The sequence below is a fragment of the Pinus tabuliformis genome, chromosome 2_2, assembly GCF_031772625.1.
Source record: "Pinus tabuliformis cultivar Carrire ecotype Pingquan chromosome 2_2, CPIR1, whole genome shotgun sequence".
In the NCBI taxonomy this organism is placed as follows: Eukaryota; Viridiplantae; Streptophyta; class Pinopsida; order Pinales; family Pinaceae; genus Pinus; species Pinus tabuliformis.
The window spans coordinates 789,097,446-789,109,248 of NC_142300.1; positions in this window are offsets into that span (position 1 = coordinate 789,097,446).

The window sequence follows — 11,803 nt, forward strand, 5'->3', positions numbered from 1 at the left end:
TGAGGTTTACCTTTCTCAGCTTGAGGTGAAATTTCAAGCGTTAACAAAACTAATATTTGAAACAATAGTATTAGAAATCCCAATTTATTGCATCTAGTTCTCTGACTCTCGTCTCCAACAATCCTTTACATTGCTTGAACTTCTGCTTTCAAAACTAGAGTTTCAATAATGCAAACTCTACCCATTATACATAATTCAAGATACAAAGGAAAAATCCTTAATAATCCCTAGATCTAAGATTTTCTCTCCTCCCTCCTACAACTCTAAATTCCTATTACATAAGTGCTTTTAGAAGTCCAAAATTATAAAGGAGAGTCGCCCCTTATTACATTCTGCAATCTGTCATTTATAATATTTTCAAAAGTATTCTTGAGAGGAAAGTTTGTTGAATAAAAATCTGCCCACTCAATTTTATTTGCTCAAAATTCCAATCTTTAATCGTTGGATCATTCTCATTGATTGAGATCTTTTTTCCATATCTCTTCTACTGTTTTCCTGCAAAAAGAAATCAAAATAAATTAAGATGCAACAATAAAATCAAAATGTCATTTCTGACATTAAAATAAATCCAATCAAATGCAATTAATTAAATAATTGAAAATAAAATATAAGCTTTCTATTGATGCCTGGGATGGTTTAATTGGCCAAAGATATCATTGACGAATGGATCTGCATTCAAAAGAGGCTTGGACAAATGAAAATGCAGAAAATAAAACTCAAAAAATTGATTTTGTTTTAAAAATTCGGAGTTTGATCTTCTGCCTGATTTTCGACCCAATAAATGACCAAATCTATTAGTGAAACCCACTCATAAATGTTCCCCTTGATTTTATTTTTCTAATGAGCCGTCATGGGCCTCATTTGGCCAAATATAACTCAATCTATGAGCTTCCAAAGTTGATGGGTCAAATCTGACATAATTCTGAAAATTCTATTGCTAAGGTAAAAAAATCCAAATTTTAATTAAAAAATCTAACCTTAAATTAAACTCTAATTATCTAATAATTAATTTTAATTTAGTTATTAATTATAAACCAAACTAATTAATTAATAAATTGTATATTAATTAATATTTAATTAACTATTTATAAACTAATTAATATTGATCTAATTAATAATTAAAATTGTATTTAATTTAATTAATTATAATTTATATATTAATTAATTATTAAATATTAATTTTTATTTTAATATTAAACTATATTATCCAACCATTTCACTCGTGAGTTTGAAACTCAAAAAAAAAAATGAATTATGAAACTTTGATTAATGCCTCGTTGCCTTTTGACTTCTTGCCATCGAAGGATCGGCAATCGGGAGTATGGGGTTGTCGAAGTTTTTTTTAAAGATGTTGCGATTAAAAAATTTAATGCGATCTTCCGATCGCGTAATATATTTTATTTTATATACATTATTTTATTTTTTTGTTTTATTTTAATGAGGTTTATTTAAATTATGAAATTTTTTAGATTTTAGCCATTTTGATATTTAGAGTTTTCGAGATTATTAATTTATTTGGAAATTGGAGTAAATTACTGAAATTTGGATGCTTCATGATTTGGTTGTATAAGTAAAAAATGAAAAATGTTAGTAATAACTAACTAGGGATTAATATTTAAAATAAACATATTATTTGAACTAATTTAATTACAAAAATGGAATATTGTACATTTTACATATTTTCACCCAGGCGACATAAATGATTAGACTTCAAAGGAGTGTCATTTACAAACCAATTGACCAAATGAGGCAAAACAAGTATCAATGGGAAGCTTATAAAAAATCAATTTTAACAAAGCAATAAAAAATAAAAGTCTAAAAAAGGAAAAATTAACAAAAGCGTAGAATAATCAACTTAATAAAAATCCTAAAAGGCGTTTAGCCAAAAAAATTATGTAAAGGGTAAAAGCATTATTCAACTAATTTAATTACACAAATGAAATATTGTACATTTTACATATTTTCACCCAGGCGACATAAATGATTAGACTTCAAAAGAGTGTCATTTACAAACCAATTGACCAAATGAGGCGAAACACGTATCAATGGGAAGCTTATAAAAAATCGATTTTAACAAAGCAATAAAAATGAAAGTCTAAAAGATGAAAAATTAACAAAAGCGTAGGATAATCAACTTAATAAGAATCCTAAAAGGCATTTAGCCAAAAAATTTATGGAAAGGGTCCTCATTATTTGAAGTAAACAAGTCAAAAATGAGGGGGTTGTGTTTTACCACAACAATGGCGACACACGAGAGAAGAATGGCGACACACGAGAGAAGAACCAGTTATCTCTGTTTGATATGAATGAGATTTTCCTAAAATTAAAGTAAAAATAATTAAAGAAGAGAATTATTTTTGAAATGTTTGACTAGGTTCATTAATTTGAATAAAAGCAAGAATCATATTATTGTAATTTTTCTTAAAATTCCTCATAAATTAAAATATTTCAAAACTCTATATTAGTCCTTAATTAGTTGTAGAGATAAAGCAAGAGTCACTTTATAGTTTAGCTTTTAAAATATACTCATTTGCCATAGGTAGAGCCACTGCTGCGAGCAAACATTTATAGTTTCGACACGATTACCTTTTAATCATCAATGATTTAGAATCTCATCTATCTAAGAATTATTGACGTAGAGATAAATCCATTTTTATATGTTTATTTTCTTTGTATTTGTTGTTTGTTTTTTTTTTAATTCTTAAAAGCCATTGTCCTGGTTTGGTAGTCAGATAGTTGACAATGTCATTCACTAGTTATAATTGGACTGAACAAGCTGGCTCGTGATGAAACCTCTTGTCTTATAATTGTTTGCAATCATAAGCCATTATCCTGGTTTGTTTAACAGTGTTGGTAATGTCAGCTTATTTTTCCCCTATGATCATGATAAGCAGGCTCATGATGAGACCTCTTATCTTTTAAGTTTAAATATATTTTTGGATTACACTCTAGAAAAATAAGACTTTTTTTTAGACAGGGAGAATTATTGACTCTTTAAGAATTAAGAATGACAATTTGAGAGTTAAAGGTACTTTGCTGTAAAGTGTCTTTACTTGGTTAAAAATAACTTTTCTTGACTGACAATAGAATTTTGAAAGATCTTAATTAAAATATCGAAATCTCGAAATAATTACAATTTTGATGAAAAAGAAATTTCTTAGATTCTATGATACCTTGTCAACTTCTCTTGTTTTGTAATTTCTTCCTTAAGTATGTCTACCTTTATAATAAGAAAAACAAACTTTATTAAAATATTTTAAGAAAAATCTAATAGTAGACTATTAACATTTTTTCTCTATGTATGCCGACCATTATTAGGTAACAAGAAGCCCTTCCATATAAATCATGGCAGAGTCACCAAAATTAAAACCGAAAACAAAGGAAAAGAATTCTTAAGCTAAAAAGAGAAAAGAAATCAGCCACCAAAGAAAAATGAAGAAATTTAAAAGTAGAAAGGAAAATCCAATTTTTGAAAGACAAACTCTAACAAGAATGTTTATACCAATGTCACAACAAATTGAAGTAAAGGAAAATAATCATGTAATCATTTCTTCTTATGTCGAGATTCAGAAAAATTATATCTTGCAGGGTTGTAAATGTTTTAAGCTTTAGATAGCAGCGGTGATAAAATTCAGCCACAATGAAAGCTTTCTGTCTGATGTCAGTCTTCTTGTTTCGAAGCATCATTTTAATCTTTTTCTAATAAAAGGAATGCTTAAATAAACAAACTAAAGGTTCAGAAACTTCCTAATGTAACTGTTTCAATGAAGATTATCACTGCTTCTTAAAAGCAAAGCAAGAAAAGAGTATAGGACTTCCAAAATATGATCTAGCGAAGGATCGAAAGCTTTTATGAAGAGCTGCAAAACATATTTTTATATCAGCATAATTTAAAAACAAAAATTAAACTAAAGTAACGAAATGGAAATTAATGAAAGTGGGAATATGAATCTTACCATTGGATAATTGTTTTTGATCTTACTTGAGAGGTATTAGTTTCTCCAATACTAACTGACTTCTTATTTTAGTTAACCTTAAAAACATGAAGAAATCAAACTAACCAAATTCCTATAACCCAAAATCATTTTTTATTTTATTTAAACTAAAGCAAACAACAAAATGTAAACAAAATGAAATACTTTGTGTTCAAGGGAATCGAAATTAAAACAAATGCATTAGAAATAAGAATGAGAATTTGCAGTGATGAATGTTCTCAAAATATTATAAGTTTCATATAAACTCCATGATTTTTATAAATTGTCCATAATTAAGACTAAATCCAAGATAATGAAATTTAAATGTGAGAATAGAGAGGTCTTGAATTTCATATTTAATTATGTAATTATATACTTAAAACTGACATATATTAGAAATCAAAATGATTTAAATATGCTGCAAATTTGTTATCAATTGCTTTAGTACCATAGCGGTTACCCGAGATTGCTTTAAAATATTTCATTTAGATTTTAAGCTTCTGTGGTAGTTTTTTGGAGTAACATGATCCGGATTATCCACAATATTGTGTTCATTCTGTCGACGTTTCAAACCCCAAAGGGGGCCCATCATCAGGACTAAATTTGATAGAATATGAATTATAGCTCTTTGAGGGAAAAGTCTTTCGACCTGAGTATAAATAAACTTAAATCCTTAAATTTTTATAAAGAAGCCGACCCTTATATTTTTATTTTTTTTTTCCGAAGAAATAGAGTTCGTAATTTCTATTATAAAGATAATAACAGAGATTACATGTAGTAGATGCCGAAGCATATGCAGTAATGTGGGTTAACCACTGATCAAAATATTACAAACCGTCCTGTAATGTCCAAAAATGATAGATACTGTGTACATTTATCCATAACACAAAGTGTCGATAATAACAGAGTTTAGTGGCAGAAAATAAAACAGGTATCTGAGGCATATACATCCTCATGCAGTACATAGAGCCGTTATAGTATCTGTTATATACAAAATATAAACATGTGGATCAAAAAACTACTAAGTATCAGGAGGATCCCCTTGTTGAAGGCCGTCGATATATGGGCGGTGGTAGTAACTGTGTACGCCTTCTGGAGTGTACTCTTCAATCTGCCAGTCACCTATATGACGATCCGCCGCTTCTTTCGAGAGCCGGTCAGCAAGCGCATTTCTTTCCCTGTATATGTGAGACACAGTGATATGGTCAAAATGTGTTTTTAGAAAAACAATTTCTTCCAAGATATGTTTCAAAGAGTAAGCATGACAAATAGAGGTATTGTTTGCCCAATCAATAACAATCTTTGAATCCCCAAATATTTGTATTTGATTGCAGTGTTTTGTAAGTGCAAAATAGAGGAGGTGTCTCAAAGTGATCAGCTCAGCAAAGTTATTTGAGCCCATCCCCAATCCCAATCTCAAGTGATAATAATGTGAGTCAGACAAATGAAAAACAATACCCCCCCCACATCCATGAAGGGGCGCGGCCCCGTCAAAATAAGCCCAGGGCATATCCCTGTTGATGATTTCAGGCTGTATGTTCCGTGGAATATTAGCTTTGTGCTCGAAGGGAATTTCAGTGTAGGCCGCGCAGATAGAAGGCGGAAGAAGATGCCAAGTGACTTTATAGTCCTCAAAAATAATACCATTTCCGCTGTTCCAAATGTACCAAGAAACCACCAGCGGAAGGTTCCTGGCCTTTTCGGAGGCCACCTCGGTCCACCATTGATCCCATGCAGTGAGAATGTCATCACCTCGCCAGACAGTATTTATGTTAAGCATCTGCGTGACTTATGTCCATATATTCTTCGTGACATCGCAGTGAAGAAAAAGATGAACCGTCGATTCCTCCTCCTTCTTGTAGAGGACGCACCAAGTTGGACGAGAGAAAGCCCGCTTCTTAAGGGTGGTACCTGTTGGGAGTTTATCAGCTATGATGTTCCACATATGAAGTCTGGTACGGGGCTGTGCCTGTAGTTGCCAGACATCCCGCCACCAGTTTTTAAGGATGTCCGGTTTTTTTGCTTCGATTAACTTCATGTAACCGAGCTTTGGTGCATAAGTACCAGATTTGGCTGGGGCCCAAATTAATTCATCTGCCTCCTCCTGCAACTTGATGTGAGATTCGGTGAGGGCCCGAATATAACCTTGCCAATGTGCAGACCAATCCTCTGTCAGTAACCAATGTCGATCCGTAACCCAAGCTTGTGTAAATATAGTTGATCGATGCGGGTCTCCAATTTGGGCCAAATATTTGATGCCACTGTTATTGAGGTGTTGAATTAATCCTTCAGGCAGAAGATGAGCATTCCCCGAGCCGGGCCAAGGATCTAATCCGATGCGAACCTGTGCACCATTCCCAATTTTCCATAGTAGGTTGTCGCGAATTAAGGGCATAGCTTTTAGAGTAGCCCTCCAAATTGCGGATATGCCGGAGTGGTGCCAAGTAGGTCTGCGAATCCATTCCGTAATGCTGGAAGGCCAAATGTATTTGTGGTGAACAACTTCCGCCCATAAGCTGTCCATTTTGATAAGTGACCAACCCTGCTTTGCAGTTAGAGCTTGTGCAAAATCTGACAGAGATTTAATTCCCCATCCTCCCCATCTCTTCGGCATGGCCACAATATCCCATCTGGTCCAAGCAAATATCTTACCTTTTTTGTTGCCATTCCACAGAAATCTATTACAAATTTGTTGTATTTTTTGTAGAATTCCTTTTGGGATCCAAGTAAGTGACATCCAGTAGACAGGTGTTGCCTCGAGCACAGATTTAATTAATAGAAGTCTGCCCGCCTTTGATAGTAGACGGTGTTGCCAGCCAATAATCCTCTTTTCAATTTTGGTAATGAGCCAAGTCCAGTGTGCCAATTTATATCCATCCGGTCTTAATCTGAAGCCAAGGTATTTTATACCATCCATCAGCTGGCATTCCGAGAAGGGAAAATGCTGTGCAGGCAGCAGAGATTCCTGTTGTGTGCAGCGCATCAGGGATCTGGTGGATTTGTCCCTGTTTATTTCCATGCCCGTGGCATTACAAAATAGCAGCAGTATTTCCTTCAAAGCAGTGATGTCTTGTATACTTCCATTGAGGAAAATTAATATGTCATCAACGAACAAAAGGTGGGTAAGTGAAAACTGCTCAGTGATGTTGAGACCTCTGATATCCCCATTCCTTTTTGCTTCCGCAATGAGTCTACTCAAACCCTCCATGATAATGAGGAAGAGTAGTGGGGAGAGGGGGCATCCTTGCCTAATTCCCCTGTTGATATAAAATCTTTCCGAGGCTGCACCATTGATAAGGATAGCAAAGGAGACCGAGGAGACGCATCCCATAATCCAGCTTATAAGAAGGTGGGGGAATCCCAGATGTGTTAGGATCATCTTGAGATAGAGCCAGTTCACTTTATCAAAAGCCTTTGCTAGATCAATCTTTAGAGAGATACCTTTAAGATTCTTCAGTTTAATGGAGTGTATGGCTTCCTGTGCAGTGCCAATGGCCTCTTGGATGTGCCTGTTACGGAGGAAGGAGCCGACCCTTATATATATATGAATTCTTTTTTATTTTTATTTCAATTTATTATAATAATTTAATTTTAGTTTAGTTTAATTATTAATTATTTTAATTCAAATGATTTAGCTTTAATTATTCCAATTGTTTTACTTATTTGATTAATTGTATGTTTTTTTTTAACTTACAATTAATCAACTAAGTAAAACAATTGGAATAATTAAAGCTAAATCATCTGAATTAAAATAATTAATAATTAAACTAAACTAAAATTAAATTATTATAATAAATTGAAATAAAAATAAAAAAGAATTCATATATATATAAGGGTCGGATTTTTTATAAAAATTTAAGGATCTAAGTTTATTTATACTCAGGTCGAAAGATTATTCTCTTAAATAACTATCATTCATATTCTATCAAATTTAGTCCTAATGATGGACCCCCTTTGGTCTTTGAAACGTCGACAAAATGAACACAATACTGTGGATAATCGGATCATGTTACTCCAACACAATGCCTTATCGGATGATTCGCATTGCATGTTTCTTCACCATGCTTAAAGTTCAATCTGCAAAATTTCACCTTTGTTGATATGTCATATATCGATTAAATGTTAATGGCATAGAGGCATGCATTGGAGTCTATTGCATCGGAAATTTTTAAGATAAGATTTCATTTTAATTTTGCGATGCGATATATTTGTTGCAATGGAAAAATTGGGATATGAGAACATGCGATGAGGTGGAGCGATCACAATATTGAAGGAATATTATATCGAGGATCAGGGGATAGTCATGTCATGCTTTGTACTTCGCACATCGCGCATTGCAAATTCATAATAGTGATATGACCATGAATAAAAATGCGATGAAGCAATTGCGATATCGGCATTTTGGAATATCGGAAAATAGTCATGTTAGAAATGCCAATATGATTCTTGCAAACAAATGAAAACCTGCAAATAAACAGAACAGGAATAAAAAATAAACTTTAGGAAAAGAGAAACTAATAATAGATGAAAATGAACTTGTAAATGCGTACCTGGAAGGAAATTGTCTGTAGATTTTACCTCATGAATCTTCAAAGTCTTCCTTTGATTTATCAAAATTCTGACTTTGTTCAGAATCATCTCATTATTTGTTCTAAATTAGAGTGGGCAATCAAGCTGAAGGAAATCAATTATTCATGTTCATAAAATTTGAAATTCATAGAATTCATCAGAAACGTAAATGAGAATATGCTTTCCTTTGAATTTCAACAGAGATTTTATTACCTCTGCTCATTCCGAATTAACTTGAGAAGAATCTGTATTGTTATAATGACTATTCAATAATGCCTTTAGTAAATAAATATGATGTGTATTGCATCATCAGATAATAAACTAAAGATCAGAATATGATAAAGCCATTCATTACAAAATAATATAATTACAGATTCAAATGTGTGCACATAATATCATGGACACCCTTAAGGTCATTTTAACCAATTTCGAGGAAAATAACATGAACTTCATGTGGTTATAGAGAAAAGTTATACTGACTAATAATGATTGAATTGGAATTAAGCCTATAATAGAAAGTCATATTTTCCATGGGATAATGATGTCAAAAAGCTTTGAATTATCAAAACCTTCAATATATAAATTTCAAAATAAAATCTTAGAAGGAAATTTCAAAATGAAGAAAAGTGGCTTTGAGAAGATTGGTGTCCAGTGCAAACTTAATTGAATTTAGTCAAGACATTATTCAAAATAGGCAGAGTAGAGGTATTGATGCAATAGATTTTGGTTTAAAAAATGGGAAGCAAGAATTAAAAAGTTTTTAATGAGAAGAAAATGTTTCATTGAACTTGTATGAGAAGAGTTGATTGCTTTGCTTTATTTTTTAATCTACAAAACTATTAAAAATAAAAACAAACAAGCTAAATTAATTCTACTGCTATTCTAACCATATACATGAAAATGACTAGGTATAGTCATATTTCCAGTGTAGCCATTCTCTCATTTTAATTCCTTCATATATGTACATTTCAAATGTTAGTAATAAAAATACAAATCTAATGTGGCAAGATGTCTTGAGTTTCAACGCGACTGAGTTCCTGCTCTGCGACTGAGTCCTGCGAGCGCGCCGCTTTCCTGCTTGTGCTTCAGCATGGATCCTCCGGATCCGCCTGGGGGGGATCCGGACCTGCAAAGGGCTTTCTCCAATCTGGTCAAATCTCTTCCGCCGCAGCGACCTAGACCAACTGCAACAAAATTTGTGAAGAAGCTGGATGTCTTGCAGGAGGTCCAACTGCCGCCTGCTACGCCAAGAATGGCAGCTCTCTCCCTTTCAGAGAAAGGACTAATCGGACAGTTCACAGGGCTTTGGCCGTCGCCCAGAACAGTCCAAAGGTGGGTCGAAAGGAACTGGACAGATAAGACTCAAGGAAAAATCGCCATAAGATTCTGTGGCAGAGGATATTTTACCTTTCACTTTGAGACCAAGGAAGATAAAGATCTAATATTCAGAAACGGGCCCTATTTTATGGACTCCAGGGGTCTCTACCTCAACAAATGGACTCCAGACTTTGATCCAGAACTTGATATTCCGAATGTGGTTCCAGTATGGGTAAGGTTACCCCATCTTCCCCTTCACTGCTGGGGGGACGAATCAGTTAAAGCCATAGGAAATGCAGTAGGAAAATACATAGATCGTAGCGAGCCCAAAGACAAAATGCAGGCGTGTGCTCGGATATGTGTTGAAGTCGACCTAGGTCGCAGACTGCCAGAGGCGATCAAGCTGAAAGTGGATGACTGGAGTCACATTCAACAGCTGGACTACGAGCAAATTCCTTTTAAGTGCAAGGTATGTCACGAGTACGGCCACTTTGCAAATAGATTGTTGGAAATAATACTGAGAGGGGGGGTGAATCAGTATTATCAGATTAATCAAACTTTTTAAATGCTCAGAAACATATACGCTACTTCAGTTAAGTGAACCAGCGTGTACACGCTACTGTGACGAAGTAAAACAGCGTATAAGAAGAAAACTCACAATTTAGTTAGCTTATTCTTCAATTAAGTGCATCAGGACATTATTCACCACATTAACAGTAAACATGTGCAGTATAACAGAACAGATAAAAAGCCACACACATGAACACCAAGATATAAGGTGGAAACCCAATGTGGGTGAAAACCACCTGCTGCAAGTTGTCTCTATCTTTCTTTAATATGAAACTTCAGTTTACAATCTTTTGTACTGGTGCAGCCTTATACCAGTACGCAGGCTACAACCTGCAGAAGGCTACAACCTTCTCTCGTTCTCCAAACTTCCTTGGAAGGGAGCTCCAACCCCCTTTGCTCTTGTACTAGCCAAGATACTAGTACGTAGGTGCTGACCTACAATCTTCCTTCTTTCAGGTATCACTTTTCATACATTTTCAGACTTGGATATTCCTGAAGCACAACATTACAATCTGAAGACCACAATTCATTCAATTTCCACAACAGATCATTGAAGCATAAAACAACCAAACTTTGAATCACTGAACCACTGAACCCTGTCAATCACCAGTTACCAGAACACAGAGCAGACTACAGAACTCTGTAATAACAGTCAGACCCCACTGTAAACCCAAAATCAAGCTTCAAAAGATATACGCTACTTCAATGAGCAAAACCCGCGTATACACGCGCTTTTACCGAAGCCAACCTGCGTACAGATCTAAAAATAAACTTTCTCAATTTGCAGCTGTACCAGACATTAGTTAGACCCAGAACGTAACATTGCGACAATATGCAGATCTAGAAATACGCATAATCAACCATATCATGATAGTGCATTTCAAACCATTAGATCCCGATCTATCCTTAGATCTAGTCTTCCATCAACCGATGTGATCTCTCCTTGGCTTAGATCAAGCAACTCAGAACCTGCATATCAGATCTCTTTCTCTCTTAGATATTCAAGCCTTGTCGAAAGATAATTTTGCCTAATGATCTTCTTCTCCTTATATAGTCTTAGGCCTAGCTCAATACCAAGAGCCAAAACCATAGTAACACAATACCATCAACTTTAAAACTAGGGATCGACACGCCCGTCGAGACATAATGGTCCGAAATCATAGGCACAACTTCCAAGGACTAACCACCATGGACCAAGGGAACCTTTCCACATACACGCGCTTTTTCTGAATCGAACTAGCGTGTACACGCGACTTGGGCTTAACGAAACGGCGTGTATGAGCTTCCTTGGCATGTTGTACTGAGATCTGTCTTCTGATTAAGTTGCCATCACCTGTACCAACCTCTGAGTGAGTTGCCATCAAGGACAACAC